At 37.2% G+C, this 23,802-nt stretch overlaps 1 long non-coding RNA gene and 1 pseudogene across 1 annotated transcript in view; both read right to left on the minus strand.

Moving 5' to 3' along the window:
* LOC105473276 (uncharacterized) overlaps window positions 1-23,802 on the minus strand; it is a 74,950-nt gene extending 51,148 nt beyond the window's left edge. The window contains exons 1-2 of the long non-coding RNA XR_011609011.1: window positions 22,690-23,802; window positions 12,852-13,009 (exon numbers count right to left, since the gene is read on the minus strand). This is a non-coding gene — a long non-coding RNA (uncharacterized lncRNA). The remainder of the gene's footprint in view (window positions 1-12,851; window positions 13,010-22,689) is intronic.
* On the minus strand, window positions 13,028-19,556 carry LOC139356690 (large ribosomal subunit protein eL6 pseudogene; annotated as a pseudogene).

The following is a 23,802-nucleotide window of genomic DNA, read 5'->3' on the forward strand; positions in this document are numbered from 1 at the left end:
CCTTCCCCTAACTGCAGCAACCAGCAATGTCCTTAGACATTGGTGAAAGTTCCCTGTGGGGCAAGATCACCCTCAGTCGAGAATGATGAAACTTATTTCAAAAGTTTTGATAAAGGTCTATATTCATTATTTGTGCTATGTAAGTTCAGTAAGTATATGTGTATAATGTTTTAATTTACTTTTAATGTTATCATTTGTTTGTTTCCTTGGAGGTGCGGATTTGTCCCAGTGCGGACCAAGGCAAGAGCAAATGTTTCCAAGTGTGTCCAACCACATTCAGATGAATCTTTAAGAGTTATTGTTTAGATTATTCACCCTAAAATGCAGGTTCAGCTACAATCCAGTTTGAATTATTAAGTTAGATTTCAGTCAGAAATGCCTATAATGGTTGCAAAGGGCATGTCAATGAATATTGAACCGACGGGAGCTATGATGAGAGAGCACATCGAATTTAGAATAAGATTGTGGAAGCTTCAGAGAATTAAAGTAGTGTTCAAGATTGGCCATTTTTATTGAAGGGGTAGATGGACACAAAGCTATAATAGGAAAGCCTATTCTAATGAAATAATCCAAGAGCAACTGGTGTGAAACTCCAGACTGGAAATTGCAGTTTAACACAACCTCTCTGGAGAGGTAGGTTATAAATTATGTTATTTCCTGGGGGAAAAAGGGCAAAGAAAGATCAAGTATTAGCAGACATGTGGTGATAAATGTTTAACAATGGCCTTCTTTTTTTTTTTTTTTTTTTTTTGAGATGGAGTCTCACCTGTCGCTCAGGCTGGAAGGCAATGGTGCGATCTCAGCTCACTGCAACCTCCACCTCCCAGGTTCAAGCAATTCTACCTCAGCCTCCCTAGTAGCTGGGGTTACAGGCACATGTTGCCATGCCTGGCTAATTTTTGTATTTTTAGAAGACCTGACCATGTTGGCCAGGCTGGTCTCAAACTCCTGACCTCAGGTGGTCAGCCTGCCTCAGCCTCCCAAAGTGCTGGAATTACAGGCATGAGCCACCGCACCCAGCCTAACAATGGCTTTTTTAAAGGCACTTATTTGTAGCAGACATTTCCCAATTTCTATGGTGTGAATGCTCCCACTATAGCTATTTTCAGGCTACCAACATGTCATCATTGAAGGCAGAGTCAGGCATGGTTGCACACAATCAGCTCCCTTGAGTCAGCAAATGCAGTCTCCAGCACACCACTGGGTATGAGGCATAAAGATTTGAACTGGTTGAGAGCCTTGCTCTGCTTTACCTGCTCAAAAGTGATCCCTTGGAGAAAGAAACATCTAGAGGCTGAGGGTAAACTATCAAGTAAGTTTTAAAGACACTAATCCATCAGCCTCTTTGCTATTTCAAAATCTTTCCCTTTGGTATCCCTAATTCTTTATTATATAAAACAATTCAGCCACCTTTGTCACTGGAACTCTCTGGGGATGTTATTATTTGGCCCAGACTGACTAGAGACATTGGGACTTGGGCAATGTTAGGCATGTAACATATTTGTATTTATATTTAGTTATGTTACACACCTAAAATACTAAAACTAGAAGATGCACACATAGATGGGATATTACCTGTGAATCATGATTCAAATATGCCTCTGAGTATTATATTGGTATAATAAGCCTCACAGGAAGACAAGTAATAGAGATGACCTAGAAGTTTATAGGGTTTTAGCACTGTAATTATATGGGAACTCTAATGTCCCAAAGCTCTATGTCTATAAAATGTTCCACTCAATTCAAAAGAGCTTAAGAAAAGGTGGAGAGATGTATAGACTCTCATAGTTATAAGCATATATAAAATCACAGAAAGATCTTTCCTGAACATGTGCACAAAATCCAAAGATTTTAATATCAAGATTTAGAATGTTGTGGGGAGTGCAGGTTGTAGAATTGGAAATGAATGTAACAAATAAAAAATGAACAATGTATGAGCATATTGGCACAAGTGACTAAAAAGGCTTAGGAATCCCAAGAGCCTGTATAACCCATACACATTAGTGAAGACAATTCACAAAGAGGGAAGAAAAGTAGAGGGTGCTTACCTGAAGGAATAAGGAAAACACATAGAGCACCAGTTCATCTAGCTCATGTAGACCTCCCTTAGCAACCCCAGGTTGGCTTATGGACCACTTGCCAGGGAAAAAGAACCAGCGAGTTTCCAACCCCAATCTGAGGCCTATCAGAGCCAGCCTGTGCCCTTGAATCTGCATGAAATGCAGTAAAGTATGAAGCAAACAAGATTACCATGATAACATAGACCCTGTTCATGTAGAACCAGACCACAAGGCTGATAGGAACATTCAAGACAGAATTTTAGATTGCTCAAGCTTTGAGAGATGGGAATTCTGAGATTTCATTGTCAGTCAGTAACTCTGAGAAACATCTACTCATTCCTATTGAAGACATAGGTAAAGCTAAGTGTTAAAGTGGGCAGGTAAGCTGGGCTTGGTGGTGCACACCTATAATCCCAGCTACTCAGGAGACTGAGGCAAGAAGATTGCTTGAGCCTAGGAGTTCAGTACCAGCCTGTGCCTATCTCAAAAAACAAAAAACAAAAAACAATAACAAAAACAAAAACAAAAACAAAAGAAGGAAGGAAAAAGAATGGGCAGTTATTACGCTTAGTCCCACTGAAATTCTAATACCAATGGATTTGCCAACGTCCCAAGGTCTCTAGCCACACAATAAAATCCCTGGAGGATTCAGTGATAAACTAGGGAGAGACTGAACTCTTTTTCAGAGAAATAGTGCAACACACTGTGAGGAAGTATACACACACACACACACACACACATACACACACACACACATACATTGTAGCAAAAATTTAACAGAATAAACTTATTTTCTGATCTATGCAGCTTCAAAGAAAAAGCAGTGACCTTACTACATTGTTTTTAGGATTTATTAGTGGATGAATACATACATTTTGAGAACTATGTTATAAAACCTCCCGTTTTTAGGTGGATTGATACTAGGGCTAAATTTTTCTACATGATAAAAAATTAAAGATAGCCAAAGACAAAGATTTTGAAAGACAAGGAGACTGGTGGATCAACACTAGAAATGGGGAAAGAAAAGCAGAAAAGCTGATAGGGTGATGTATAGCTACCAGATTAAAAGAAACTTTGAGAGGAAAAAAAGCAGAAATGATTAAAATTGATAAAGGAAATTTTACCACACTAATATAACTTTAAAGCTATCCTTCTTCTGCTCACAAAACCTTGAGTAAATTTCCATATTATTCCTTCTTGCTTTGTTGTTGTTGTTGTTGTTGTTTTTGAGACAGAGTCTCGCTCTGTCTCCCATGCTGGAGTGCAGCAGCATGATCTTGGCTCACTGCAACCTCCACCCTCTGGGTTTGAGCTACTCTCCTGCCTCAGCCTCCTGAGTAGCTGGGATTACAGGCAAGCACCACCACACCCAGCTAATTTTTGTATTTTTAGTACATGTTGGCCAGGCTGGTCTCAAACTCCTGACCTCAAGTGATCCATTTGCCTTGGCCTCCCAAAGTGCCGGGATTACAGGCATGAGCCACCATGCCTAGCCTCCTTCTTGCTTTGTAAATTAGATATTTGGCACCATAAAATCAATTCATTAGGCCACAATCAACAGTTTTGAAAATATAATTGGGAATAGAAAATATCAGTGTGCCTTGCATATAACATTATTTGTAAAAATTGTTTTAGTTATATATATGTATACATGTGAAAGGTTTGTATGTGTACTGCGCAACCATGTAAAATGAATGTAATGTTGAGGGTTGGAGTCCAAACAGCTTGATAGCCACTGCCCTAGAATACTGTTGAATGTATCCCAAGGAACAGCAACATAGATAGCAACATTATTTGTAACTAAAACAAAGTTGGCAACTTTGAAAATCCTTCAACAGGAAAATGGATAAGTATTTTCTTATCCCTAACTGTGGAATTGTCATATCATAGAATATTAGACTGTAATATAATTGAATACATGATAGCCATATAAAACAGCATGAATGAATCTCAAAAAACATAATGTCAAATTTAAAAACTACTCATGGAAGAGAATATACAGAATTATTACATATATATGAACTTACAAATCAATCAAAATAAAAATATATGGTTTACAGATACACATACTTGTGAACAATCTATGAAGAAAGGCAAAGAAATGATAAATACATGAGGATGATGATTATATCTTTGTGGAGAAAAGCATATATCACAGTGGAGGGCACACAGAGAGTTCAAAGGAATCGTTTTAATTCCATTTCTTAAGCTGATATGAACATACATATATTTATTTTTAATTATACTTTATATGTAAAAATATGTGCAGTTTTTGCTAAGCAGGGTATACAGGCAAACCTTGGTATCTTGTGTTTCATTTTATTGTGTCGTAAATATTACACTTCTTACAAACTGTGGGTTGTGGCAACCCTGTTTGGAACAAGTCTATCAGTGCCATTTTTCCAACAGCTCACTTTGTGTCTCTGTGCCACATTTTTAGTAATTCTCACAATATCTTAAACCTTTTAATTACTATTATTTCCATTATGGTGATGTGTAATAAGTGATCTCTGATGTTACTATTGCAATTATTTTGGGGCACCGCAAACTGTGCCCATAAAAAATGTTCAGTTTAGTTAATAAATGTGTGTGTTCTGACTGCTCCACAAACTAGCCATTTCCCCATCTCCCTCCCTTTCCTTGGGACTCCCTCTTCTCTGAAACACGATATTGAAGTTAGTCCAATGAATAACCTTCATAGGACCTCTAAGTGTTCAAGTGAAAGGAGAGTCACACATGTGTCACTTTATATCAAAAGCTAAAACTGATTAAGCTTTATGAGGAAGCCATGTTGAAAGCAAGATAAGCCAAAAGCTGGAACTTTTGCTCCAAACAGTTAGTGAAGTTGTGAATGCAAAGGAAAACTTCTGGAAGAAAATTGAAAGTGCCACTTTAGTGAACACACACGATAAGAAAGCAAAACAGCCTTATTGCCACTCTAGAGAAAGTTTTAGTCTTCTGAATAGATGATCAAACGAGCCACAAATTTCCCTTAACCCAAAGCCAAATCCAGAACAAGGCCCTAACTCTCTTTCATTGTGTGAAAGCCTTTCAGCTACAGAAGAAAAGTGTGAAGTTAGCAATGGTTTATTCATGAGATTTAAAGAGAGATCAAGCTCCATAACATAAAAGTGCCAGGTGAGGTAACAAGTGCTGATCTAGAAAATTCCACAAGTTATCTTGAAGATTTAGCTAAACTAATTGATAGAGGTAGTTACACTAAATAAAACTAATTTTCAATGTAGACAAAATAGCCTTCTATTGGAAGAATATCCCATCTAGGACTTTCATAGCCGGAGAGAAGAAGTCAATGCCTGGCTTCAAATTTCAAAGAACAGGCTGACTCTCTTGTTAGGGGCAAATGCAACTGGTTACCTGAAGTTGAATCCACTGCTCATTTACCAATCCAAAAATCCTAGTGCCCTTAAGAATGATGTTAAATCTATTTTGCCTGTGTTCTATAAATGGAACAACAAAGCCTAGATGACAGCACATCTGTTTATAGTATGGTTTACTGAATATTTGAAGTGTACTTTTAAGAACTACTGCTCAGACAGAAAGATTCCTTTCAAAATATTTCTGCTCATTGACAATGCACCTGGTCAGTCAAGAGCTCTAATGGAGATGCACAAGGTGAATAATGTTGATTTCATGCCTGCTAACAAAATATCCATTCTTCAGCCTATGGATCAAGGAGTAATTTCAAATTTCAAGGCTTCTTATTCAACAAATACATTTTGTAAGGCTATAGCTGCCATAGATGGAGATTCCTCTGATGCACCTGGGCAAAGTAAATTAAATACCTTCTAGAAAGGATTCACCATTCTAGATGCCATTCAGAACATTTGCAATTCATAGGATGGCATCAAATTATTTACCTTAACAAGAGTTTGGAAAAAGTTTATTTCAACTCTCATGGATTATTTTGAAGGTTCAAGACTTCAGTGGAGGAAGGGACTGCAAAAGTGGTGGAATGATCAAGAGAACTAGAATAAGAATAAGAAGTGTAGGCTGAAGATTGACTGAATTGCTGCAATCTCATGAGAAAATTTGAACAGGTAAAGACTTGCTTCTTATGGATGAGCAAAGAAAGTGGTTTCTTGAGATGGAATCTCAATTTAATAATTTCAAATTACTCTATAAATGCAAAAATATTTTTATTATTTTTATATCTCCTTGTCTTTATTATTTATAATCATAGGATTTATAATCATGATGTGATATTAAAAAGTAAGATAACAATGTAATAGAGAAAAGACCAAAAAGTAAATAAATTATTTCACACCAACACTGGCAATTTACCAGCACATTAGTGTGTAGTCTTTTATGAGTGATAAATTAATGAGCAGAAATAACTTTACGATTATTATTTATTTTTAAGAGTATAAGAGTAAAAGTTGAACTGTCATCTTATGAAAATTGTTAAATAGTCATTAAGTGGATTACTAATTAAAACTCTTCCACAACTTGCTATGTAAATAAATAATGAAGTGGAATTTGATTTAGTTCAATTTAGAATTTTCTTTTTATGGTTCTCCATAAATGTATGGTTTTAAAGAACAAACAATATGATCTTACTATAAATTGCATATTATTATTTTAATCATGCCAATCTGTGCATAATTAGTAACTGGTATAGACACATTATTTATAAGAAATGTCAGAAAATGACTTTTGTTTCCACTTCCTCAATATTTTTATATTGCAGAATAGAAAAAGTAGTAATAATTGGGTTTATTTTATTCATATAAATTTTAGTGAGTTGTGCAATAAGGATTACACTAAATGCTAAGCAAATGAAACTAATAATTTCATGCCCTAATGGAGGTATCATTCTAGTGGGCAAGTCAATAAATAAAGGAATCAAAATACAATGAAAATTAAACATTGTGGTAAGTGCTGTAAATGTGGTAGTGAAATAGAAAAAGTAAAGAAGGTTAATCTATTTAGAGGGTAAGAGAAGTTGTCAATGAGAAGAGGTTGTCTGAATTGAAACCTGAAGAATGAGAAGAAGCCAGACTTGATGAGAAAGATGCAAATGTCATTCAATGGAACACCACACGTAAAGACTCTGTGGTAGGAAGAGCTTAACCCAGGGTGGCTCAAGGTTTATGGCCAAGAGGTACAGTGTCATGATGAGATTGGATACATAGGAAGGGGCAGTAGATGCCAATATTTAGGTTTCCTTTAAGATACTACAGGAAGCCAGTGGAGCCCCAAGGAGGGAGTGGTATGACTAAACTTATATTTTTAATTGATTGCTCATCTGCTTTTTTGGGACTAGGTTGGAATGAAATGGGAATGAAGGAAGAGGGAGAACAGTAAAGAGGCTCTTACAGGGATCCAGGCAAGCTATGATGGTGGATTGGACTAGAATGGCAGCCATGGGAATTGAAGGTTCTGAAAAGAATTGGGTCAGAGCTTGCTAATGGAATAGACGCAGAAGTAATGAAGAAGAGGCAGAAATCAGGCAAGGCTCGTAGATTTCTGACTTGAGCAAGTAGGTAAATGATGGTGTCATTAGAAGGAAAAGGTTTTGGGAGCAGGGTCTGGAGTCAACTGATCAACCAGAGGTATGTATTTGAAGGGCTGTAAGCCAGCCAAGTGAAGATTCCATATAGGAGGCTGGATATATTAAAAAGAAAGTTTGAAATGTAGGTAACATAGCAGGATCATTTCTCATGTTTATTCTAATAATCAGCTGACATATCTGTCTTCCTTGCTACAGTGTGAACCACTGGAGGACTGATACATGTTCTTCATTGTTTCCCAAATTTCTGATACTCATATTGAGTGAAAGTATGCACGAATGAATGAATACTATTAACTTAAACCTCAGGCTTGAACATGCACATTTTAAATTGTACCATATAAGAATTAATAATCTTACAATGTTTAGACTTTTTTTTCCATGCTGCCAAACAGCTGTGTCAACTACTAAAATTGAGATTAAGATCTGGCAAGTGTTTTAAGAATCACCTAATAAAACTCCTCTTTTCACAAGTCAGAAAACTGGGACCCAAACAAAGAGTTACTGAAATGGTTGTTAGTATCAGGGTTTGGATTAGAATCTAAGTTTCTTATCCCTTTCTACTACTCAATATTCTTCTGATCAAAAGCCAGTAAAATGGTTCAATTAGTTTGCATAGCATAGATGTAACTAAAAGTTTCACAGAAGATCACAAACATTTTTTAAATTATAAACTTGCTTATGAAACATTCTCCTCAAAAATAACAAAATGTGGAATACTAACACACCACTTTTTAATTTACTCACTCAAATAACTCCATAAATTAAAGAGAAAAATCCCACATACACGCTACATGACTAAATGTTCTTTGGTTTCCAAAGAATTCTCTCACCAGGCTTTAGAGTAGAGGCATTTATGATGGAAGATGAAGTCACTTTTAGAAAGAAAACATTGGTTCTTTTGAATACAGGGAAAAGCAAATGTGTGTCAATATGCGGCTGAGTCAATCAGACCACAGTAACCATAGTAGAATACTTTCCAGTGTTCTCAGATTCCTGAATACCTATTTCTCCAAAGTAAGAATACGCCTATATGACAACAACAACAAAACTTTGTACAACATAAACTCTGCCACACTTAAAAGGAATACCATAGGTTTCTTGTTTCCAGCACAAGGTTGGTCAAACCTATGTCACAGACTACATATTCATAAAATATGTAATGCTTTAGTCTCACATTGCCATTTATAGAGAGCTTAGAAAATACTCAATTCTTCCTACAGGACTTAGAAATGACAACAAATTTGGAAGTCCATATATGCTTAGGACACAATTCATGATAGCTAAGATTTAGAATATTGCCATTGTATAGGATTCTTTCAATGATGCTGAACATAGATTAAGAAAACAACAAGGATCTCTGAAGCTGACCTATATTCTACCCTCACTATAAATTCAGACACATGTGATATGTCTAGAAGGTAGACTGTCTCTAGGAAGAAATGAAGAGACACTTGTGAAAGAATTAACCCAAATAGTGTAGATATACAAGTGTGGTCCTAGGAGATTGGCACCACCATAAATTCAAAACCTTCAGCCTCAATTTGAACCTGAGCCAATGACAGAAATCCTGTGTTGTTTCCCAATCCAGCATTCATTCCAATCCTACACAACATTTGCAAACTCTGCTCTCCTACAACTTTTAAATTCTTACCCTCTCCCTTTCCCTCCACAGATGGCTTTACTTCCTATCTCAAAGACGTAATAGAAGCAATCAGACATGAAAACCCTCAACCTCCCACTACCCAAATCAGTAAACATATTAGTATCCACAGTCATCCTTTACCCCTTTACTGCTGTTTCTAGAGAAATGGCAGCTTTTATCAAATTCATTTATCAATTAATTCAATAATATGTCATTGTCGAATGCATTGGATTCCATCTTCTTTGGGGAAGGTAACATTGGTTATCTTCTCTTTTTTCCATATTTCAGCCTCCCTCTACTAAATCCCTCCCAGCAGTATTTAAACATGTTCAAATTTGCCTCATATTAAAGAAACAAACATACAAAATAATAATAATTATTCCTTTCTCCCTCCTTTAGTCCCTAGTCCCCAGCTCCTGCCCATTTTTGTCCTTTCTTTCCAAACTACTCAAACGAGATAACTCAGGGCTCAGACTGAGGCCATCTCTTCTTCTCACCCTTTATACTCAATTTAATCAATCTTCTCTACTCTTACTAGTTATCTTCCAGCACATGCTAATAACTTTCAAACTTTATCTCCATTTCAGAATTCTCTGTTGACTTTCAGCCCTTTCCTGTATATCCTTGACTTCCCCAGTTAGAGAAAGTTACCCAAATTAATTTTTCAAAAACTGGATTTATTACCTCCACCCATCCCCAAACCTGTCATGTCATCTTTATTCCTTAGAACAGTAAATAGAAGCACAAATGAACAAATTACTCAAGCCAGAAACTTGAAAATCACTTGACTCCTTTCCATCCCTCATGCCCTCATAGCCATAAAAATTCTAACTTTTAAATTGCTCTAGAATCTGTATACTTTTCTCTCTAATCAAATTTACAGTCATTGTTCAACTATTCTACAATAATAGCTTTCTAACCGGCTACCTTGTGAATGCATTATCAATACTGTAGCTAGATTGTGCTTTTAAAAGGCAATTTCTAGTACATACTTCCTTGCTGGAAGTCTTCAATGCTTTTCTATTTTTACTACATAGATTTGCTTCCACAAACAATAGACAATGTTTTATTTATGTTTAAAAAATTTACACCCATAAAATATATACTACATATTCCTTCGGAACTGGCCTTTGTAACTAAACATCTTATTTTTTAATGCTATCCTCATTAATGCATAAGCTCCAAGGCATTTTTTTTCAACTGATGAATAATATTCCATTGTCTGACCAAAGCAGGATTTCTTTATTCATCCCTCCACTGAGGGTTATTACATTTGTCCCACTTTTTCATTGCAGTGAACATGCTGCAATTAAGTTGCTTGAAAATGTCTCCTGTGCACATGTGTGAGAGTTTCTCTAAATTGAATACCTAGAAAACAAATTGCAAGATCATAGGGACTGAACATTTTGAGCTTCAATAGATACTGTGCCACTGCATAAGAATGATGTACTCCAACTGTAGTTACCTGGAAAGAAGAGAAGACAAGGAGGAAGAGAGATATGGGTTTAAGATTTTAGCTGAAGTGAAACATTTTATTACTTCAAAACTGTTGCTTTTTCCCCAGTTTTTCACACAGCCACTTACTTATTTAATTCACTCTCATCTCTCAGATCTCAGACTACATGTTACTTCCTTAGGAATCATTTCCTCACCCTCTCAGGTCTTTCAATTTTCCTTCATTCTACCTTCTCATAGTCATCTTTACTTCCCATTTTGTAGCAACCCTTACACTCCAAATTATTTTTTAACATATATATTCAAATAATTATTTATTGATTGATTTACTTATTTGCATCTATCATGCCCATTAGACTCTGAGTCTCAGGGTAGAAACTGCATCTGTCTCATCTGAAACTCTATTCCCAGCACCCAGCATAACGCCTAGCACACAGGGGTTCGATAAATAGTCACCAGAAAATGAAAGTATCAGAGAAGTATTTGTGAGTAGTACTAGGTAGCCAGCCAAGCTCCCAGTTCCCTAAAGACCTGTGAAAATCGAGGGCAAGATTCATGAAATTGTAAAAAAATAAAACGAAAGCCATATTACCACAGATCTGTAAGACACTGAGGACATAAAGCAGCAAGGCCTTGTGGCATATATAAGTCCATGTGGCTTGGCGCTAATTCAACTTTCCACATCTGGTGTCAGAGTTGGTGCAGAATGGAATTGGGCTGGACACACAATTGTATGAGCCACAGGCAGGATCAATAAGATCTGGAATCAAACATTGGACTTTTAAGGGGCAGGAGGCATCGCTGTGACAATCAGAGAAGAGACCAGAATGGTGGAATGTCCAGTCTCAGTTGGGAGCTCTACATTTACAAGCCCTTGTGAGAAAGTGGCAGTTTATCACAGAGTAGGTAGGGGCAGATTCACAGAAATAAAGAAGAGTAACTCTTTGTTGTTGTTGTTGTTGTTGAGATGGAGTCTCGCTCTTGTCACCCAGGCTGGAATGCAGTGGCGCGATCTGGGCTCACTGCAACCTCTGCCTCCTGGGTTCAAGCTTCTCCTGCCTCAGCCTCCAGAGTAGCTGGGACTACAGGCACCTGCCACCACGCCCAACTAATTTTTATACTTTTAGTAGAGATGTGGTTTCACCATGTTGGCCAGGCTAGTCTTGAATTCCTGACCTCAGGTGATCCGCTCTCCTCGGCCTCCCAAAGTGCTGGGATTACAGGCGTGAGCCACCATGCCTGGCCAAGAACAGTAACTCTTATTGCTGCCTTACCACGCAGACATTTGATTATTTTGTCACTGGATCACAAAGATTAGATAAATAAAATATTTTCATAATTCTGTGTGAGGTGGCAAAGCTAGAAATCAGAGGTATATACTATTAGTTTCATCTAAAATGCACAAATTTGAGGTGTATTAGATCTTCAAATAAGGGCAGATCTAGGGTAAAAAGAGATCAAGTTTTGCAAACAATCTATGGGTTTTAATAAAAGCATATGTCTTCAACCTTGTCTGTACCTTAGCAGTTGCTGCAAATAATCTGCATCTTAAGGAAATACTTGTTTATGCCTGTGTATGCACAGAGCTGAATAAACACATCTAGAAATATCTCTTCCCCTAAATATCAATTGTAGTAAAATGGCTTATTTACTCTCCCAGATCCTAAATCACCGAACTGACTGGACTCCCACATTTCAGCAGTTGTTTAGTTTTTCTGTAAACTATTTCATGGTCAGAATATCATTTTTTTATATACAGCTGGCAAAAATAATAAAAATATAAGCAATTTGAAGGGGCAGTTTTTTAAACCTATGAACTCCCTCACATCTTTTACTCTTCCTCCAGTACTGTTATAAACCATATTGCTTTGCTTGCCCTTCTCAGACATTCCTTGTGGCCAATATCCTACACCCTAAAATCCACTCAAGATAATTCACTTGCTGTCAAGGCAACAGTTATATCCCCAAGAGTTTCCATAAATAATTCATTGAATGCATTCATTTCCAGAAGATATGCTCAGTTAGAACCTGGTTCATTCTTCAAGACAGTGCAAATATGGCCTCAAAATTGAAGAGCTAATTCAGCATGGACCAACTATTTGAAAACCTGAGGCAGAAAGAAAAATTTTAGTATGTGAACATTGAAGTAGATTGTAAATACCTGTTTACTTGCAGATTCATTGCTGTCTTCCAGAGCCACATTTGCAACCACAGGGCAGGAGAGGGAGACAGAGAATCCCCAAACCAGGGAAGGAATAAAAGCAGCTGGGCCCTACACGCAGTTCATTGCAATGTCCCCAGGAAAGACAGGCACTGCTTCTAGAGAAGTAAGGGAGGGCCAGGATCAGTATTAGACCTATTTCGTCCTCTCCAGCTGATGTGCATTCACCTTTTCTTTGTATAGCCTTACTGAAAGTGAAAGTAACAATCCCCATCACCTGTCATTCCAACAAATATAATTGCATTCACTTTAACATTCATCACATGAGGAATAGTATACGTGTCAGCAAAAATAATGACCACTTGTGTGGCTTCGGCATACTATTTTCACGACTTTCCTCTTTTTGCCACTGCTGCACCATCGTCTAAGTTCTGGTGTTCGCCCTCACAGGCTACCACAAAGATGAACATTGGACCATCCCACATGATCCCTAGGGTCTAAAGACTTCTGCTGCAAGTCCCAGCCAGAGTATGAGGACATTTAGAGAGGCTATGAGGTCCTGTGTGCAGGATACTGCATCACGAGAAGCCACACCCTAGTGAAACCTTTGCCGCTTTGCTGAACTGGACATGGCATTTGTCAAAAGTACCTTCTCAACCATTCTTTTCAGTATTCTGTCTGGTCTGCTTTGAATATAAGCCATATGAAGAAAGAAACTATATCTTTCTTGGCCACAATGTGCCTGGAACGTGGTAGCAATTTAAGAAATATTTGTTGAAAAAATAAATGTTTAGTGGATGAATGGGTGGGTGATAGGCAAATACTTTCTCGTTGTCTTTTGGTCTACAAAGTTCAATATTATTTGAAATGAACCATCCCAATATCCCTTCAAAATGGCATAAGTATATATGCCAATACTAGGAAGAGAAAAAAAATTCTTATTAAAGCTCCACTTTGATACCACCAGGTACAGTTAGTGATATAAAAGGAAAGAATGACTTTTAGCAGATATGTATTTATTTAACTCACTAGGAATTCTCATCTGAATATTCTTTGCATTATGTAATCTTAAACATTTTAATACTGTAAATTAATGTGCAAACATATTGCTAAATTAGTAGACACTATTTGGGTTTTCAGTGGAATTTGCCCTGCCAATCACATCTCTACCTACAATTACAATAATTAGGACTTTTAATAAATGTCTAGACCTCTTAGTTCTATAGAATGTAAGATGCAGTTAAGGCATTTCATGAGTGCGGCTATTATGAAGAATCCTATAAATAATTTATTTTTAATTTCTTCAACTTTTATTTTAAGTTCATGGGTACAAGTGCAGGATGTGCAGGTTTGCTACATAGGTAAATGTGTGCCATGATGGTTTGTTGCACAGATCATCCCATCACCTAGGTATTAAGCCCACCATCCATTAGCTGGTCCTCCTGGTAGCTATAGTTATAGTATTCCACGATGAATATATACCACATTTTCTTCATCCAGTCTATCACTGATGGACTTTTAGGTTGATTCCATGTCTTTGCTATTGTAAATAGTGCTGCAATAAATATACGTATGCATGTATCTTTATAACAGAATGATTTATATTCCTTTGCGTATACACCCAATAATGGGATTGCTGGATCAAATGGTATTTCTGCCTCCAGGTCTTTGAGGAATTGCCACACTGATTTCCACAATGGCTGAACTAATTTACACTCCCACAAACAGTAGAAAAGCATTCCTTTTTCTTTGCAACCTTGCTAGCATCTGTTGTTTTTTGACTTTTTAATAATAGCCATTCTGACTGGCAGGAGATGGTATCTCATCATGGTTTTGATTTGCATTTCTCTAATGATCAGTGATATTGAGCTTTTTTTTTATAAGTTTGTTGGCTGCATGTACATCTTTTTTTGAGAAGTGTCTGTTCTTGTCCTTTGCCCACTTTTTAATGGGGTTTGTTTTTTCTTGTAAATTTGTTTCCTTGTAGCTTCTGGATATTAGACCTTTGTCAGATGGACAGATTTCACAAATTTTCTCCCATTCTGTAGGTTGTCTATTCACTCTGATCATAGTTTTTCCTGCTGTGCAGAGGGTCTTTAGTTTAATTGGATCCCATTTGTCAATTTTTGCTTGTGTTGCAATTGCTTTTGGTGTTGTCATCATGAAATCTTTGCCCATGCCTCTGTCTTGAATGGTATTGCCTAGATTTTCTTCTAGAATTTTTGCATTTTGGGGTTTTATGCTTAAGTCTTTAATGCATTTTGAGTTAATTTTTGTAAGTTGTGTAAGAAAGGGGTCCAGTTTCAATTTTCTGCGTACGGCTAGCCAGCTCCCCCAGCACCATTCTTTGAGTAGGGAGTCCTTTCCTCATTGCTTGTTTTCATCAGGTTTGTTGAATATCAGAGGGTTGTAGGTATGCAGTCTTCTTTCTGAGTTCTCTATTCTATTCCGTTGGTCTATATGTCTGTTCTTGCACCAGTACCATGCTGTTTTGGTTACTGCAGCCTTGTAGTACAGTTTGATGTTGAGTAGTATGATGCCTCCAGCTTTGTTCTTTTGGCTTAGGATTGTTTTGGCTATTTGGACTATCTTTTTGTTCCATATGAACAAATGAAATGAAAAAATATATACATGATTATCTCAATAGATGCAGAAAAGGCCTTCAATAAAATTCAACATCCCTTCATGTTAAAGACTCTCATAAAACTAGGTATTGAAGGAACATACTTCAAAATAATAAGAGACATATATAACAAACCCACAGCCAATATATTACTGAATGGGCAAAAGCTGGAAGCATTCCCCCTGAAAACAGGCACAAGACAAAAATGCCATCTCTCACCACTTCTATTCAACAAATCATGTCTTCTGCAGTGCCGGGCGTGTGCATAAAGAAGGACAGGGAGGTCACCCTGCTAATCAGGCTTTCATATTCTCTCAGTAGGGCAGCAATGTAATTAGAACAATGTCTTTGAAAATCTAAAACATAAATTAGTTATCTCTCAGATGCCTTAGTGACACTAGCATATTAGCCTTTTTGGTATTTGGAGGGAAAAGAAACTTCGAAGGCATTTTATATTCTGTGAATTTGAGGCTACACATAAGCACAAATTTCTTTCCTTTTTTGATGATGAGTCTCTGCTAGTATTTAATAATATAATGTTATGCATTGAAAATACGTTTCCTGGTTGAAGAATGGACAGAGACAACATTCTGGGACCTCTAAGGCCAAACACTTTGTTATTATTATTATTGATATCATTCTACCTCCCATCTGGGGAAAAAGTATGTGGACCTGTGCACATATATAAACACTCTAAGAAAACTGTGGAAATACGGAACACTTTTTCAAGACCAAAGAAGAAAACCACTAGACTAATAATTATCTCTCAAGGTTACTGGTGCTTAGGAGATTAGCTATTGTAATTTGTTGGGTCTTGTTCTATCTGTCAGAGGTTCTGCTGAGGATTCTTTCACCTGTACAGAGAGGAGGAAAATAAAGAAATCAGAAACAAAATTTACATTATTACCAGAAAAAAAAGAAAAGATAAAGACAACTAGAGGTCTGGTGAGACATGTAAAAGAAAGAATCTGGACAACTATCAGTTTGATCATATTTGGTGGTTGTTTTCCTAAAATAAATAAATACATAATTTAAAGAAATGTGCTATTACACTTTGACCTTCACTATCCTTATAGTATGAGTTCACTAAAAAATCTGTTCTCCTAAGTTTGAGCTTCAGCTTGGAGTTTGCAACAGCCTCCTAGGACTTTGTTTTATGCATAAAGTTATTATCCCCTTTTGTATCAGGTCTGTTGTAAATGTTCATTATAATCACTGCTGCTTAATTTAGCAGATGGTTGGAACTGTACAATTCTTCTCAGAGGAATTAAATACGGTTATGTCATTTCCCAAGTTGACTTAAAAGAAGTAATTTGAGATCAAGTAATGTTTCAGTTTCAGTATTAGTTCAGAATCATTGCCATAAATGTTTTCTTTACTTCTATAATTTTGAATATCTGTGATGAACTGGGTTGGTCTTCCATTTTCTTAGCTCTTGATGTCCTTCAATAAAGAAATAAAGATGAATAAATCATTGTACCCAAATCCCATGTTTTGCCACATAATTCTTCAGGAGTCCCCAAAGAGGTTTTCCTATTATATTTGCACAGCAATGTTTCTCATCTGTTGTCAGTAAATGCAATAGAAATTATTTCTTACACCAAACTGCTGGTACATATTAATTCCACCTGCAATGACAACCTCGCACTAATCTCAAGGTATCAGTGATCAAATGTAATTAACAAGAAACAGAGAAGTTGCATCTAAAAAAATTCTCAGAATCTCCTACCTACTCAGAATACCATCTATGTCTTTTGTTCAATGGATTATTCAATTGGCTAAGAATAGTTTTAGTAGGATGATGCATTTTGAAAGACAAGAAACTAAAAAGAGATTGTTCATAGTTCCAGATTTGTCTCTAAGTAACAGGGTCACTTCTCTTCACCCTGGGGGCTCCTCCAAAAAGGTTGTTTTTCTAAACCAAGATTTCACTATTCATAAGGGCTCATTCTTATATGTTATTCAACCTCTTTCAACTTCCAATTTCTATGCCCTGCAACCTCCTACTGTTTGGGTTGAACTTACTTTGGACACTGCAGGAAGCAAAGGGAGGGTAATATTTGAGGGTATGAGAGATGGTTGATTTAGTCAGGAAAGCTCATTATTATGCCTTTTTTTTTTGTATTTAGAAACTTTCTTCTGAGGGGGTAAAGGATCTTAATTTCAAATAGGAAGTAAGCTTTGCAATTCCCCTGTGAAACTGGAAAGTTATATGAAAACCGACAGACATCTTTTAGAGGATGTTGGGATTATAATGCAAAGTAGTTAGGAAATCTGGGTTTGTGTATGTGTCTGCCACTGGCTAGTACTTTAGGTCCCTGTATTTTAGTATCCTCTTCAAAACCACAAATTATGGCCATGAAGATGACTAGAATAATATGTTTATATATATAATATAATACACCTGGAGGTTCTCTATAAATTATAAAAATAGTGTTTGTGTACAAGGTTTGTTTTTTTGTTTGTTTGTTTGTTTTTGTTTTTTTAGTCAGCTATTTAATTAGGTTCTTAAGACATTTAGAACACCAATTTGTGAGGATAAATTTCATTCATCAGGGAAAGCACAGATCGCAGGTAGCCCTGGAGCTGAGGAATGGCTTTGATTTTTGATAAAATTTGTGAGTCTACAGCTTTCTGATCAATCTTGTGATGCTCTGTAATCTCATATGTCTCTTTTTCTGTGTCAAAGATTTCATCTTCCTGGTGTCTGGGCTTCTGCAGCTTCTTCTTCTTGAAGTAAGCATCAATAAGATGTTTTGGGATTTTTACATTGCTGATATCAATTTTGCTTGAGGTGGCAATGACAAATTTCTGGTGTGTTTTTCGTAGAGGAACTCAATTGTGGACCAGAGGTCCAGTCACAAGTAATAAGCCACTAACCAGTTGCTTCAGGAAAACCACTCTCCTGTCCCTGTGGTGTCCAGTGAGGATGATCAGAATGGTCCCTGGGGTGATGCTGGCTTGCAGTTTTCTCACGTGCTGACAGAAGGGTCTTTTTTTTTTTTTTTGCCATGGCTTAACAGCTTTTGAGGTACATCTTCAGTAAGATAATATCTAGGCATTTTGTGAAGTTAAACCACCCAGGTACTGCCATTCTTGTCACCACCAGCTGGTTTGTAACAGTTGCAAGAACCTTCTCCTTTTTCTTTTTAACCTTGGATTTGTGGCTGAGTACTTCCTCTTTCCATGGCCTTTCTGGAATACATCGCAGATCGGGAATACCTGCCAATTCCTCTGACAAGGACAGGATTGCGGTTGCAATGGAGCTTTCCTTCTTGGGTTTTTTTAGCCTTGAGGTTACCCTTTTTCACCTTGCCACCAGCATCAGCCTTCTTGGCTTCGAGTTTCTTGTCTTTAGTATCCGGCTTCTTAACTTCTTCACCCGCCATCTTGCAAGATGGGAAAAAGAGCTGTGTACAAGGCATTTTTACATTGTTATTGTCAGTAACCTCTCCCTTCTCTTCAGGAAAGTTGAGAAAGGAGTGACAAGATGCCATCTGCAGGGATTCTTCTGCCCTGCCTCAGGCTATTTTCACCATATCGTTTCCCACCTTGGCACTCCCTCCCCCAAAGCCCCTGCAAAGAGATAAAAGAATAGATGTACCCTCCTCCCTCTGCAAGGTCAGCTAAAAGCCTTGTATCCCAATCATCGTGATGGCAGCTACCATGATTGTGATACGTGTCAGCTAAGCCTGACTGAAGTAGGTATGCAACTGGCTACACAAGGCAAAAGTTCTCTGAGCCTGGCAGGAAGCATAAGTGTGAGTCAGATAAACTCATTTTCTAATCACCATATATCTGCTTCTCTATAAATAGTTGAATCCTGGGCAGTTACTTAATTCTTGCAATTCTTGTAATCTTGGTTTTCATCTGCTAAATTTGAAAGAATGGAACTACCTTTCAGGATATTAAGGATTAAGTGAGAAAACATAGTGAAGTTTCTGCCATAGTTTTGATTGCTTACTTGGTCATCAGTAAAAGGTGATTCCTGCCTCTATCCCATCCCCAATTCTTCTTCTACCCTTTGGCAGCAGTCAAGAAGCTATCAGGATCATCCATGACAGACTCCACCCACACAGAAACAGCACTCCCCTACCACCCCGACAAAAACACCACTTCCCCTAGAAAAAGCTTTCTGCTTTTCTTCCTATAAACTTCAAAGAGACTAATTTGAAAAGTCATCTTTTTTCATACTCTCTTGTAAGTATTCTCTTGTGATCCAATGTAACTTCCAATCCATTTCTTATTAGAATTATTATTGTGTTTTGCAAAACAGAATGAGGGGGGAGAGAGAGTTTATGTACTTTTCCTTTACACTGTAGTATTTTGGTTTAAGTGTTTGTCTTAATCTAAGTTTCATATGAAACCAAGGCAAAGCTTTTCATCTGTAATTCATTCTTTTAAAAGGATTTACAAACTTTTACAGTTAGTTTTGCTGTCGATTTGCATTTCTTTTACTTGGATTCCCTAGTGGTTTTGCCAAATATATAGTCAGTTACGTGATTCAGAGATATATTCTTCTAGCAAACTCTGATAAAAGAGTAACGCTTATTGAAACTTCACATGAAAAATGAGTCACTTCAAAGAATAAGAATTTTTGGACTACATGAGACTTTAAAGATCACTTACCTCAACACTTTATTTTTAAACAACTACCATTATAGAATATTTTCAAATGTCATGGAGTTCTGCTAAGTGCACCAGATACATTATATGTTTAATTTCCACATTATCTACATTTAACAGCGGAAAAAAATGAAGAACTGTTTTCCGAGGTCAAGGGTTGGAGGAGGACCTAGAGATTGCTGATACTTAGCTTTGGCTCTTAGCACTAAGTAATGATGTGTTGTTTTATGTAAGAGGAAGCTGAGAAGAAGGACTCCTAATTGGTTTGAAAAGAATGATGCAGCTATATAGTGACGGGACTGGAATGAGACAGCTGCACTGACGCAAACCCAGTTTAGTCTTCGTTTTGACTTTATAGCATAGTAATAGATTGTAAGATGGGCTTCTGTTATATTTTAATTGAGGCTTTTCACATAACATTGAGGAATTAAAGAAAAACATTGTCCCCTGTCTTCTGTCATTTGTCTCAATATCCCATTTATATTCATATTTTCTTTTTTATAATTCTCCATTTCTATTCCCATTGCATAACTTATTTTTATTACATAGGGCATTTTAAATCTCTTCCATTCCTTACGAAATGAGCAAGGAATTAACAAATGAATAGTTCTGTAGAAAAATGAAGAAAGCACAATCAACCTGAAAAAATTTAGTGTTATAAAAAGTGGTGTTTTGAATATCAGATGATGCTACTCATCCTCTACACCCTACATTTTACTCTTTACTTTAAAGCAACGTGGGCCACTGAATCTTTGGAAAGGTACTGTAAGGCTGTGACCCACGGGAGGAACCCAGGGCACTCTGGGTACTTTTACAGCAGTTGCTTCCATTACCTTCATTTGGCCCAGCATTTTTAACCACTGCATGGCTGGATCCAGCTTCTGATTCAGGGCCCTTTTTCCTCACTTTTGATTTCATCTCTAGCGCTTAGACTTAATGGCCTAGTAAGGTTGTTTCTCTGAGCTTGAGTCCTCCCAGTTTTCCCAGGCCTAGGCTGAGGCACACCACTGGAGTCTTTGCCTCTTCCTCCTTCAAGGCTCATTTCTCTCCTGGTTCCAGGTCTCAAACTCCTACTTTCTGTCCATTGAAAAATGGCTCAAGATAAAACTGTTCTCCCTGTTTAATCACACATGTTCCCCCATGGCGGTGATAGTTTTATCCCTGTCTTTCCATCGTCACATTGCTTCCTCATGGCATTAACATAACACAACATAAAACTGTTAAAATCCATGAAGTCAGAGGATCAAGAATGTGGTCATAAAATAAAAGTCTTGTTTATATAAGCAATAACTTTAACATGCATACAATAGACATGGCTAAACACTTGATGACTCTGTATAAGAGATCATCTTGAATTCATAGAGAAAACTGCTAAAACTACTACCCATAGACTTACAGAATGTCTTGTCTGCTGTCATGGTATTCCACACAGCATAGCTTGGATCAAGGACCTCATTTCATAGCAAAATAAGTGTGGCAATTTGCTAATGCTCGTAGAATTCACTGGTATTACCATGTCCCCCACCATCATGAAGCAGCTAGCTTGATAGAATGGTGGAATAGGTTTTTGAAGACTCAGTTACAGTGACAGCTTGGTGGCAATACCTTGCAGGGCTAGGGCAAGGTTCTCCTGAAGGCTATATATGTGCAAATTCAGCATCCAATACAATATATGGTGATGTTGATCTATAGCCAAGATTTACAGGTCCAGAAATCAAGGGTTGGAAATCAGAGTTACAGCATTCATTATTACTCCTAAAGACCCACTAGCAATTTTTTTTCTTCCTGTTCCCACGACCTTATGCTCTGCTAGCCTAGTTCCAAAGGGAGGAATGCTTCCATCAAGAGACACAACAATGATTCCATTACTGGAAGCTAAGATGGCCATCCGGCCACTTTAGTCTTCTCATGCCTCTGAATCAACAGACAAACAAGGGAGCTACTGTGCCAGACTGGAACTATACCATTGGCTCCCTTGGGTCTCCAGTTTCCCTTGAGTCTCCAGTTTGCCAACTGCAGACTTCTTGCGATTTCTTAGCCTCTGTAATTGCCAGTTCCTTATAACAAATACACACACACACACACACACTAGAAATACATACATATACACACACAAACTCATACAAAAACACCCACACACACATCTTATTGGTTGTTTCTCTGGAGAACTCTGACCAATACACCTGTTTCACATTCAGTCACTTCAATTATATAATTTTTGTTACACCATTTATGATCTGACTACCTGTGCCTTACATATAAGGATAATGGTAATAGCTATTGTTATTATTATGTACTATAATAATTATAAAACCATCCAAAACAATAGTAATAATCATACTCAACCCTTGGTTTAAACTTAATATATTCCAGGCATTGTTTTAAGTACTTTATGTATATTAATGCATGCAATCCTTATAACCACTCTGAGTTAGATATTATTATTCCAATTCATTTATAAGGAAACTGAGGCACAGAACGGTTATGTAACATACTGAGAAGTACACAGTATCTGCTGCAGCCAGAAACTGAAACCCAGTGGAATGACTCTAGACTTTTCTCTCCTCCAATATGTAAACTGTATCTTACCTTATTCTGCTTTGGAATCCCATAATGGAGAGCAATTGTTTTCTTCATATTGTATTCCCTGCACCTAATGCATCAGAGAAGCAGCTTGAAAGTATGGTAGTAAATATCCTGGAATTGCACACTTGAATATGGATAGAGATCCAACTCTATCACTTTTAGCTGTGTAATCTTGGGCAAGTTACTTAACTTCTCTGTGCATCAGGTTTTTCATCTCTGAAATGGGAATGACAGAGTACTGTGAAGATTAATTAAGTCAATATATAAAGTGCTTAGAATTCTATCTTGGAATTTAGGAAGAATTCAGTAAATGCTTGCTTTTATTACGATACTGGTTTTATTCATCACTTTATCCCCATCACATAGAGAAAGGCATATACTGAGCACTCAATAAATGTCTAATAAATTAACGAATATATTTGTTGTCTTCCACATTGTATTCTTTTATATGACAACTGCCTTCTTTCCTTCACCATCTATAATATCTGGGGCACTATGCTAGATGCTAGTGACAGAGATGAGTAACACATGGTCGATGTCCATAAGGCATCCACAGTTGACTGCATAATTTAACATAATATCTAAATATAGTGTAATGAGTGTGATAGCATCATGACCTAAATACTATGGGTGAACAGAGGATGGGACATCTAACTTGAGTGGAGAGGATGCAGGAGGAATAATGTAGATGTCCTTCTGCCATGAGCTATTTATAGTAACACAGAGAACTAGACTGTTCTCATAGCCATTCCCCCAAACATCAAAATAATGCTGCTGGGGATACTAGGTTTTTTTACTGATAAGCAAATTCAAGTGTGGCTTTGGCTATGAAGATATTAGATGTCTACCTAATCACTGTGTAGTGAAAGAATATCAGGATGGGTCCTCTGGCCCCACAACTCTCTTTAAAAATATTAAGAACAAATAGGTTGTGCCTAAAGGAAAGAAAGAGGAGGTAAGGTCAGTAAGGAAGACATTAGCTTGTAAGTGACTCAATGCGTGCCCACTGAAGAATGTCTTACAGAGAGGAGGGTTAATTTTTCTCACATAAGAGGAAGTCTGGCAGTAAGCAGGTATTGGCCTTGGTTCAGCTGCTCAACAATCCTATCAGGGAGT

Source organism: Macaca nemestrina, chromosome 10, assembly GCF_043159975.1.
Source record: "Macaca nemestrina isolate mMacNem1 chromosome 10, mMacNem.hap1, whole genome shotgun sequence".
Taxonomy (NCBI): Eukaryota; Metazoa; Chordata; class Mammalia; order Primates; family Cercopithecidae; genus Macaca; species Macaca nemestrina.